This window comes from Meleagris gallopavo, chromosome 4 (genome assembly GCF_000146605.3).
Source record: "Meleagris gallopavo isolate NT-WF06-2002-E0010 breed Aviagen turkey brand Nicholas breeding stock chromosome 4, Turkey_5.1, whole genome shotgun sequence".
Taxonomy (NCBI): domain Eukaryota; kingdom Metazoa; phylum Chordata; class Aves; order Galliformes; family Phasianidae; genus Meleagris; species Meleagris gallopavo.
Genome location: NC_015014.2, coordinates 10,927,004 through 10,938,901, shown reverse-complemented (window position 1 = coordinate 10,938,901; position 11,898 = coordinate 10,927,004). Strand labels below are relative to the sequence as shown.

Genomic DNA, 11,898 nt, shown 5'->3' with positions numbered 1-11,898 from the left:
CCCGAAGCGCCGCCCGTCCGGGCAGGGGCAGCTCCTGGCCGCCCAGCTCTTAAAGGCGAACGCGGGATCCCTCCTGGGCGCTGTGCTCAGGAGCCGGGGGACGAGGGGGGGAATGTCCCAAAGACCTCAGGAGAGGGACTCGGAGGGTCACGCGAGCGCCTTGTAAGGGTCGGTTCTGCTGCAGGTGTCTCTTCTCACCTGGAGACGGTTTCCTTTTATTTAAATGCATCAGAAAGATGTGGTGGGTTTTAAGAGGAAGCTGTGTCTGGGGCTGGTTGAACCATTAGCTTGTTCTTGCTAGTGAGATGTACAAACAGCTTAAACTTATGCAGAATTTGTATTCCTGAGCACATGAATAAGTCACTGCTTTATCTTCAGCATTCTTAACCTTATCACTAGGAAACAAGCGCTGGCCTGTAACCCAATCCTCCTGCACTTGTGACTTTGTCAACTTCTGTATATTGACACAGCCGTTTCCTTCGGCAGACTTTCTCCCTAATGTAAGAAGGGCTTTTAATATGAGAGTTTGGATGTTCCCTATTTTAACGGACAGGTGAGCAAAGCCTCAGGAATTCCTACCCCTTACATGTCGCAAACATGCTTCTTTCTTAGCCCTTTCTTACAAGAATCTGCTGGCATGGCTGCCTCAGTCCAAGGCTCTGAAGAGGTGCACTGCAACCCCTTAGGGCCGAGCTCTAAAAGTTAAGTCATAAGGGTTCCCTTGACTGTGCAGCAAAATCGCTTCTTACTGTTTTGTGTATAGGATGGCTATTTTACTGTGCCAGTAAAAATCCAAGGCCTGGTTGTACAAGGAGCAGATAAAAAAGGGTACTTGATAGTTTGGGAAGCCTTGCTGAGAACAATGTCACTGAGATAAGGGGAGGCTTTAATGAGACCTGGCGGTAAGCAGTTTCACAGAGAATGTTACTCTAAAGGAATCTGTTCTGAATGATGCTGGACAGAGAAGTCTTCATACTTTTGGAAACTGTTTAAGGCACAGCAGTTTGGAGATGGAAGGAGTCTGGTAAGGATGGTTGATTTTTGTTTTGATTTTCCTTACCATCGAACAAAGCAAGAAGCTTTGAATTGGAGTGATTGAACAGAGGAAGAATATAGGGTTTAGGTGTTCACCTAGGCTAGAAGAATGTCCTGGGCCCGGAAAAAGGGGAAGAATGTGCTTCAGTCATAAAGATAAAATTGGTGTTACTTTCAGCATGAGAGGAGCAGGGAGGAATAAACTGGATGAGGTAACAGTTCAGAGGTAACTTGAGAAGAGAAGCTTAAAAGGGTTATAAGTTAGATATTCTATTATGTGATAGGATGACAATTTCAGTCAGCTGCAGTGTTCGACCTGTTGAGCCAAAAGGTGTTAAGAGCGGAGCACTTTGAGCAACATGAATTTGAATTTCAGCTTTTCTGGCAGCCTAAAATGTCTGTCTTTTTAGCATCTTTTGTGGGGTTTTCTTTTTGACTATTTTTTGGATGAGGTTGTAGGGTTTTATTTTTGGGGGGTTTGCTTTGATTTTTGGTGTGAAGCGTGAGGTTGTTTTTTTTTTTTTTTTTTATATTTTGTTGAACTTGAATTATCTAGTTTAGGCAACTTGATGCGCTATTCTTTTTAATAATATTGAGGCACTGAGCATAAAGTAGGACCTCTGGTAAAAGGCTGTGTGCTATAAAGTTCTGAAAGGTGGTAAGCAGTGGAAGATGACAACTTAAATATTGTCATATTCTCCAGTGGAGATTGTGATGCATTTTCTACTTTCTTAATAAGTTGATTAAGGGAAGTAGAGGTGAGATTTGACTCAGCTTCCTTGATTAGCACACCCACTTGGGCAGCAGGCTTAAATGTCTGACATGGTGTCGTGGTTGTTGGGACTGAAAGGTTGTATAAATCATATAAACCTGATAAGCTCTGAACAGGAGAGTTCTTCTCATATTTTCTGCATTATCCTTCTCTGCAAAGCAAACTTTCTTTTTACAGAAGGATCAGAAAGACTTTCCATGCTATTTTTTTCTCAAGCTTATCTCTGTTGTACCTTCAACTGTTTTCCCAAGAAAGCTTGCGCTTGAGAACCTTCATGACTTACTAATTGTTTTTTCAACAGCACTGATAGTATAAAAGCCACTGATTTTGGCTTTTGTCTCCATGTAAATGAACAACCCGGTACCTCCCTTCTGAGTTGACTTTTAAAGGATTCATAAATGAGGCAGCCAAAATGCATTGCTTACCTACCTCCTTCCTTCCCCCTAATCCCCACTATTGGCCACTGTTCTTTGCAGTATGGGATACAGGCCATCTTACTTCATGATTATTGAGACCGAGGTTTACTTGTTTTCTCTTGGCTTCCATTCAATACACTGGAATGCAATATAGTGTAATAGAGATTTCCATCAAAACTCAACAAAAACATCATAACATTGGTAGGTCTTGTACAAGTTGGCTGTCTTGCTGGACCCTTCTTTAATGGTCACTTGCTTTGGTGTTTCCCTAGTGACCTTCAGGAAACCAAGTGGACTTTGTCCTCTGGTGTGGTGGGGAATATCTTCTCTTCAGGCCCTTGTCAGTTTCTGTTGATTTGACTTGTGCAAATGTCAGTGCATAAAATATGGAAAAAATTATTTCTTCTCTTCACCTGAATAACACTTCTGCCCCTTTTTTCCCTACTTCTTTGATAGAAATACCAAGGTTTTGTGGCATACGTACAAAAGGATAAAGAGATGTCACCTGGATGCTTGCTAGTATTTTCTTCTACCGTCAGTCCATCAGTTCTTCATTCATACAGTTTCTTTTTGATTGGCATGCAAGGAAATGGGCAAAAGGTCTGCTTCATGACTGTTACTATGTTGGTTTGTTTCTCCAACTGGGGGAAAGAGGTGTGTGAGAGTATGTCGCATGGGTCCATTACTCCCTCTGCAGGCAAGAGCATGCTGCTCTTCACCCAGTCACCATAATCCCAATACACTGTGAGCACTTGAGGTTTTGAAGAGCACTGCTGGCATAAAGTTTCTCCCTTTACAGCAGTACTACATCTGTCCCTAGATCTAAATGAGAGTAAGAGTAACAACAAATAAAATTATATGGATACCTCATGAATTGTATGTGTACATTACATGAAATAGGCACCTTTAGGGCAAGCAGCAAAACTGTGTAGCTACTGGTAAAAAGTGAATTGCACAAAGGAAGAATGGATGCAGGTCAGTTAAATATATATATATCAACTTTATCCTATGGCCATGTTACCTACACATGAGATTAAAATGTGTATTTGTGACATCTCCAGCTACAATGTAGACATGACAATAGTTTGCAAATACCTAAGTCTAAGAAAGACAGTGAACTTTTAATGCGTGTGTTTTAGTGAGGTTAAAAAGTAGTCACTCTTCTACATGCTTTGTGATTACACTGTAGCTTCATTTAGTTTGTTAAATCCTCAGATGGAAACGATCCTGAGGGAAGAAAAGCAAGAGAGTAAAATACCATCCATGGTTCTGGAAGGAATAGTGACTTTTCTGCTGGGAAGCAGCTCAGTAGCCAGTAGCAGCTTTAAATATTGGGACATTGAAGACAAAGATCTGTAATATTTGTACAAAATAATGTCTTTGGTAAACTATTCCTATAAAGCTAGACATGGATTCCGTGTTTAAGAAATGAGAAGTGCTTGTGTTAGTTTATTAACAGATATTTTGTTTGAAAGGGACCTCAGTGCTGAAGCTGGTTGCCCAGGAGCGTACTCAGTCAAGTTTTGGAAATCTTTGTAGATGGAGATTCTGCAGCCTCTGTGCATCCTGTGCTGGTTTGATCACCCTCACAGGAGGGGGGAAAAAAAAGATGCTTTCTTGTGCTCAGATGGAATTTTCTGTTTTGTTTTTCATTTCTGCCTGTTGCCTCCTATCCAGTCAGTGGGCATTGCTGAGAAGAGTCTGGCTCCTTCATCTTCATTTGCACCCATCGTAATTCCGTACACAGAGAAGATCACCCTGAGCCTTCTCTTCTCCAGGCCAGACAGCCTTAGCTCATCCTGCCGACAATATTCTTCCTAGTGCAGCGCAGGGTACTGTTGGTGATCTTAGCTGCAAGTGTGTATTGCTGGCTTGTAGCCAAACTTATCTGCCAGGACCCCGAGGGCCTCCTTGACAAAGCTGCTTTCCACCTGGTTGGCCCCTAGGAGGTGTTGGTGCCTGGGATTATTCCCCCCTAGATGTCGGACTCTGCATTTCCTCACAGACTTCATGAGATTTCTCTCTGCCCAGTTCTCCAGCCTGTTAAGATAATGCAGAATGGCAGCACAACCTTCAGATGTATCAGCCACTCCTTTTGTTTTTCTGTCCTCTGTGACCTTGTTGAAGGCGCGCTCTGTCTCTTGTCCAGGTCATTAATGAAGATGTTAAATAGTTTTGGATTCAGTACTGACTCCAGAGGTGCTAGTGATTTGCCTCCAGCTGGCCTTTGTGCTATCAGTTACAGCTCTCTGAGCCCGGTCACTCTGCCAGTTTTAAATCCACATCACTTGTTACTCATCTAATGCATACTTTGTCACCTTGCCTATGATGGCTTCATGGGAAGTGTAATGGGCTGTACTAAAGCTGAGGTAAACATCCACTGCTCTGCCTATGTCCACCAACCCTGTCACCTCGTTGTAGAAGGGTGTCAGGTTTGTTAAAAAATTTTCTTCTTGTTAAGTCTGACTACTCCTGATGACTTTATTGTCATTCAGACAATGGAAATGCTTTCCGGAAGGATTTTTTCTATCTGCTTTCTACATGCAAAAGTGAAGCTAGTGACCTGTAGTTCCCCGGTCTATCTTTCTTGCTCTTGTTGAAGACTGGAGTGATGTTTACTGTCTTTCAGCTTTCAGGAACCTCTTCCAACCTTTCTGGGATGTCCAGCTTCAGCTCCTCCTAACCTGGCTCTTGTCCACTAAAAGCAAGTCTTCCTTGCTCCACATTTTTTACTCCGGTTTCAGGGACCTAGAATTCATAAAGGCTAGTTATATTGATGAAGGCAAGGAAGGCATTTTGGCTTTCCTTTTCAAGTTTCACATGCTGTTTTATTCAGTATCGTGATTGCTGTGGTCCATTGCTTGGCTTTAGTCTAGCAGTATTCTCTTCCAAAACTGTCAAACTTGCGTTCTCTTGCAAGGCATTCATAGAATCATGGAAGTTGCAAAAGACCACTGAGATCATCTAATCCAACTGTCAAACTTTTCCTTGGGAGCGAATGGGCTTTTTGGTCTATTTTGGGTATAAAAATAATTTGAGAGATAAAGTCTCCTTGCTGGACAACTGAAAACTGGCAGAATTTTACCTACTGACAGTGTTTTCATCAGCCTCTGAGAGATGCATCTCCACAGAAAATTTGTGTTACCCTTTAGCAGGAGAAATAGATGGTTGTAATATTTAATTAATATTCTTCTCTAGTCAGATGTAACTTAGAGTAGCTCCTCTTTTACAGGACAAGAATGAGAACTTCTTAGTCATGTTTATTAAAATGTACCATTGCAGGTGGAAATGACAATTTAGAGCTGTTTTTTAAATTATGATACAGGTATGGAAAGAGACTTCATATGAAGGAAGATGTCAGGTTTCTCAACCTTTACATTTGTTTTTATCTTAAAAGGAAACCAGCATCTCCCAATGTGTATGTGATGACTTTGAGCAAAGGAGTTGAACGCAGATATTTGCTTTTATCTGAGCTATACAAAGCTTTGATTCTCCTTAGCTAGTGAATGCCCAATTGATATTTTTTTCTTTAGTCTTCTACTCCCCACCTGCTCAGTTGAGCTGCTTTCTCTTTCTCCAAAAGCCCCGCTTCAATCACTGTAACACTGTTTGTTGTTTCTCCTCTTGTTGTGTAAATGCATCCCTCAGCTTTCTTACGTGAAACCATAAGCTGATTCCCTCCAGTCATCACTTCTTCCCCTTCCTTCCTACTCGTGAAGTTTTGTGCTACTCCATGTGAGACTTTGCACTGTTATTAGCTTGCTTCTTATGGACAAATAATTCGCACATTACTGTATACTACAAACATGAAAACACTGTGTAGCCTTAGCGATGCTGAAAAGTAGGGGCTAGAAATGGTATGTTCATCAAACTGTAAGCAGGAGTTGAAGAGACCAGACTATTCCTAGTATCTCAAAAGGCAAATAACCTCTTCTCTTTACTGTTTGGTATGATGGGGAAGTGACAAAGCAAGAAGATACTCCCTAGAGGAGCGACTGCCACATGGCTTCACCCTCAGCAAGCAGTGGTGACAGCAGGCTGACTTATGGCCCAAATCCTTCTGAATGCCACTGGGGTAAGGACTGATAACTGAGGGCATGCAGTATGGTGATGCATAGTTGAATGCCAAGTGAAATTGATCACACCAGGCAGGTAGAGTCTATTAAGAGCTTAATCTCCACATACTCCTCCTCTTCCTTACTGCTTTGTTTCCTTTCTCTGGGTGCGTAAGATTTCAGCACCACCACGTTTTCTTTCTCTCAGTTGCCCTTCTATTCTCTTCTTAAGCTGTTGGGGTATTACAAAGAGGGTGTAGCTTATGTCAAACTGCGAATCTACTTCTATGCTTTCCTTCGTCTTGTTTGTAAGCTACTGTGTCAGAGAGAGTGATGAGATTGATAGATGCACAGTCCTAGATGGTAGGTAAGCCCCTTGGGATCCTGACAGTTGTTGAGATCCAGAGCTGTCTCACTATTTCTCTAGTGTTTTAACACAAAACTAGCTAGCGAATTGAGAAACCAGAATTGATTTCCCTGAGGAATTTGCCACCTTGCTGGTGTAGCAGAAACTCTGCCTCTCCAAGTATGTGTAACAAGGTGTTTAAGAACTTGGACACACTTTCATTTAGCAGGCAGCTGTGGCTTAAAATGCTATTGCCTTTCTACCAAACCAAGCTGCAAGACTTCTTACTGAAGCAAATGAAGAGGCCAGTTGCATTGTTTTGCTAGTTGGTGTGTGGGATCAGTTTCTCTATGTGGGTAGTAATGTCTTAAACCATGGCAGGTATTTGCTAACAAGCATGGTTGTACTGAAATCTTCAATTAACCAGTGATTAACTAGAAGTGGAAAGAAAATAACAGAGATCTTAATCTCAGTCTGATTTAAATTAAACCACTCTTAAAATGGGGGCAAAGCTATTACTGATTTTTAGTGAACTGTAGATGGAAAATAGTGAAAAAGATCAGCATTGGAGCAGATACTTAATTTGTTCATATTTATAACTAATAGCCCTGAGCCAGGTGTTTCAGTTCCCATTTGACTTAACCGTTCAGGGGCTGTTTAGTATTTTATGTTGCAAAATATGAAATTCATTTCTGTGTATTTAGTTTGCAGTAAGTTGTAGTGTGTAAAGGTCAAATTTTCTGGAGAAATTCTTCATCTCAAATATCTGTAGATTTAAGTCTCATAGTTACAGGCTCAAGTGAGTTTTTTTGCAAAATGCACTTAAAGAAAAGGGCATGAAGAGGTACTGTAGTGAATTGTGGTAATGAAAAGCCAACTGTGGTAACAGTAAAATAAAAATGACAAGACTTCCTTGGTAAATCTGAGGAATCATCCCATAGTAGTTGAGTAGCAACTGTATTTCTAGGCCTGCAGTCAGTGTATTTCTGGCCTGCAACTCTAGGGTGATTTATCAGCATGAGTTTAAGGCTAGCAGCCTTTTAGTGCGGTGGTGGTGGTGTGTGTTTGGTGTATTTGAGAACTATATCGCTCTACCTGAGTCGTGTGCTATATTTGCAGCTGGAACATGTAAATTCAAACTCTTAATCCCTTTGGAAGAATTACAGCGTTTACATTTCAACCAGAAGCGGCTTATGCTGAAATTATTTTAAAATTATGATGGCTAGTTTGCTTAGCAGGATCTGGACAATATTCTGACAAAGCTGCTTGTAGCTTTGGTAAGAGATGCAAAATAGGATGCAGTCTGTCTCGATGCATACCCACTCTGAGGATGCAAGGCTGTAGTGGAACTCACAGGAACCTCAGTCTTGGAGAATATTCCTAATGCCTAACAGTGTTCTCTGTTTGTTAATGTGGCGTAAGCAACTGAGGAGCCAGAAGAGCATGGCCGATGATTTGAATAGCTCCAAAAAGAGCTTTTGTCTAGGTTGCTGTTACTGACAAGTGGCCCTTGCACTGTGTTTCTCATTTAAAAGAGAAAAATTTTAAATTTTGGGGAAGGAGTGTGTGATTGCCTTTTTCAAAAGCTAAAGCCTCTCTGTGGTTTGAGATCCACTGGTTATGCAACTTTACCTCCAACTTTGCAACTGCTTATTATTCGTCCCAAGGTGGTAATCATCAGATAGTAATGACTTTTGATCATTATTTAATGGCCTTTGTGAAACCGGTGGTGGCCTCGCCAGTAATTAACTTGTCATTATTTATTATTATTACAAATCCAGTACTTAATGTTATGAGTTTACAAAGCATTTGCAAGTGTGGATGATGTTATCCAAGAGCTGTTATCCTATGGATTTGTTCATCCTGTTGTGTTTGCCTCTTAAACGCTTCAGAGCAAGGAGAAGTTTTGTAATTAAGCCTTATTTGCAGGATTGATTCATAGTTACTCCTCAGTGTAGAAACTGTGACATCAATTAAAAGAGAAAAGAGGAGGAGCTTAAGCTGCTGAGGATATCCCTCTAAGATGTGTGGGGAGGAGTGCCATTTCAGTGGAAGAACAGTGTGCTCATTAGATACTGAAGATACAGAGGCTATAGGCAAGTACCTTCTCTGCTCAGTAGGAAATTAATCTGAAACTAGTAGCAGCACCGAAGAGATCCTGTATATCTTTCCTTTGATTTCCTAGGGACACACAACTTGCTTGACAATAATTTCACTAAGCAGTATTTTAAGCAGACTATGGCCTAATACCATAGTCAGTTTTGGGGCCCAAGAGCTGCTTATAACGGCCTTCTTTTTTTTCCCTACTCAGCACACTTTTTTTGTTCTTTTCTACAACTGACCCTAACAACAGAATTCTTAAAGTTTCCAAAAACATTGTGAGGATGTTGGATAGTTTTTAGGTTTCTGTTTAGCAATCTTTACAAGCATTTGTTACATTATGTGATGATAGTTTGGATTCTAGATAGTCTGTGAAGGTTTTAAGAACATAACATCACTTACTACTGTGTAAAACCTTATTTACTCAATTTGTTTCATTTTTCTCTTAAGTGAGGAAAATATTTACTTTGTTCAAAAGTGGTTTGCGGCTGAACTTAATTCATATGTGTAACTAGCTTTGGTGTTTGGAAGGTGCCATACAATCATTACTTATTAATAGCAAGACCTGCAGAAGGAATGCATTATTTATATTATGTTATCTGTGGAAGACTCGCAACTATTTTTTGTGTGTTTGGACTAGAAATGTTCAAAAGTATGGTCAGCCAACATTTTTCTTTTTCCCCACTATATGGCCAAATATATAATGAAAGATTATTTTTTAAAATGCCAGAACACCCTTGGTCACCTTTCTTAAACTGGTGTATGACAGCGTGTCAGTGTTTGTGGGGCTGTCTTTGATTCCAGTGTGGCTGAATACAGTATCTTCAAGGGGACAGTATGTAGAGTAGTGTTGTTAACCAGGTGAGGTATGGAGAACTAAGTTGTTTCCATATAGACTATTTCCAGGCATTGGATTAGAAACTACTTAAAGCTGGAACATATCAAGCTTCTACCTGTTTGTTCAGCCATTGAGATTTATTTTGCTGAAGGACAGGCTAAAGGTTTGGCCCTCTGAACTCTTTATCAAACTTTTGGGACGTTGATTGGACCTAAGGTCATCTTCAGAGGTTTGGTGCTGCTGTAACTTGCCAGTTCCCATGGCACTTCCAAAGAGCCATGTTCCCACAGTGTCATTGCTGCAGCCACCTTAACTCCCCTGAAGGCGGATTCAAATGATGGAGGAAAAAATTAACATACTATAAATTAATGCTGACACTGTCAGCATTCATTTATGTGAGAAATGCAAGAGGGAAAGAGGATGGGAAGAGTGATGATGCAGAAAGCAGCATTTACTGACGAGCTGTTCTCACAGAGCACCTGAAGAAGGGCTGTTGCAGCAGCAGTGGGTAAAGGCATGGGGCTGCTCCTTCCCTTTGTGACACGGCAGCTCTGCAGCCTCCTGCACTGAGAACAGTGCTCAGGCAGCTGCAGGTCTGGGGCAGGCACAGCTGGCCTGGCTCAAAACCCTGCCATTGGTGTTTGGTGAAAACATAATAATAAGGAAGGGTTTAGCACTGCAACCCCTCTGAAGTCAGCAGTGTTACATTGCTGAAGTCCCAAACTGTCAAAATTGAGGTTAGTGAGCAAGAGTTAAAAAATAAAGCCTGGGATATTTTTTTGTTGTTGTTATCAATACAAATCTCTACAACAGCACAATGTGGAGAACTGAAGGCAAATACGGGATTCGTTCTTCTGAGGGAATTCTCTCTGTTACACTTAATCATGAGGAAGTATAAGGTGGCTGTTTGGATATCAATCAGTTACATGCATTGGATTTAAATTAATCTCCCTGCGAAGATGATGTATTTTAGCTATACTGTGAGATGGCAAACCAATTGTAACCAGCAGGTGTGTGTTCTTTCTCAGAAGTGTCACCCATATGTGTGGTTTTTAGGCTCAGAATGATGTGTGTTAATGAACGCGTGATGCTGTTGTGTATTTAATCTTTTAAATATTATTTAGGGTGGTTGTTTTTTTTCCACGTGGAGCAGGGATCTGTGCTGTAAAGTGGGCAGTGTTGTTCGGAGTGTTTCTGAAGTGAGGTGGCTGAGTGTAAGGAGTAATGGCTTACCAGGTGGGCTGCATATCTGCTGCTCTGTTCTCCCCAGCAGTTGTTGATTTTAAAAGTGTTCTGAAGTTGGGATAAAACCTGATGTGAGAAAGCGATGTGTCCGATTGTCAAATGCAAAAATCTCATAGGTATACATGCGAGAAGAATGCACTTTTTTAGTTTTGCAACACCTGACTCATGATTTTGATTATGTATTCTGCTAAGCTCTAAGTTTCCCCGCACAAAGTGAGAGCTGTACGAAGCAGCTGCACTTCAAACCATTTTACTTCAATTGCAGTAACAACTTTGAGTTTAAATCATTAACAACCTCTGCATGAACTTCTATCCAAATGACTGCGAGTCACAGAGAACGCTTCCCTTGCACCAGGTACTTCTGGGCTTCAATCTCTTTTCTATTTTTTCCTCAAGTTCATGTCTGTCTTTGAAGAGACACGTGTGGTTTGTGAAGTAATGAAAGTTACGTATTGGTTAATGAAAGCTGCTGTATGGGGCTCGGAACACACCTGGCGTTGCTTCAGGATGCAGCTTCGTGACTCCCTGCATTACAGCGGGAAGGTACATGTCAGAAGCATAGGTTGCTGTGTGCATGTAGGAGTGCCATGTAGCAGTGAAACCAACCATGAGAGGTGACCTGATCTGCTTCCTTCCCTCCCCCCTTCTCCAGGAGCTGTGCGATCCGTGCCCACTCGATCTTCCCACTTGCCGAAGCTGTCCCACACGTGCACAGCAGAACCCCTGCCCTGCCCGGGCCCTCCTGGCCCACGTCGCGCGCTCCCTGGGCTCGCGGCTGTGCATCCTCTTTTTTCCCGCCGCCCCCTCGCGCTGCTCTGGTTCGGTTTAAATGAGCCCTTCTTCCCCCGTGCTCCGTGGAGGGAGCAACGTAGGGGGGGCTGTAATTTTTGCACGGCAAAATTACAGTTTTGCTTTTCTATGGCGGGATGACAAAACGCCTTAGTATTTTCCAAAAAAGCGTGCCTGCCGTTATTTTCTTTCCCTCCTTCTCCGCGAGGGCATTACGGCGCGAACGCCCGAACCCCTCACACCTCCTTTCCTTCCCCTCCCTCTCTTTCAGCGAGGAGCGAATGTGTGCGGGACCGGGGCAG

At 41.9% G+C, this 11,898-nt stretch overlaps 1 long non-coding RNA gene across 2 annotated transcripts in view; it reads left to right on the top strand.

Moving 5' to 3' along the window:
- Positions 1–11,898, top strand: part of LOC109367165 — a 51,189-nt gene that overhangs the window by 10,819 nt on the left and 28,472 nt on the right. The window contains exon 4 of one of the 2 annotated variants that reach the window (XR_002113980.1): positions 11,460–11,882. The exons of the other annotated variant lie outside the window; for it this stretch is intronic. This is a non-coding gene — a long non-coding RNA (uncharacterized LOC109367165). Of the gene's footprint in view, positions 1–11,459; positions 11,883–11,898 lie in introns of those variants that run through there. 2 annotated transcript variants of the gene reach the window in all.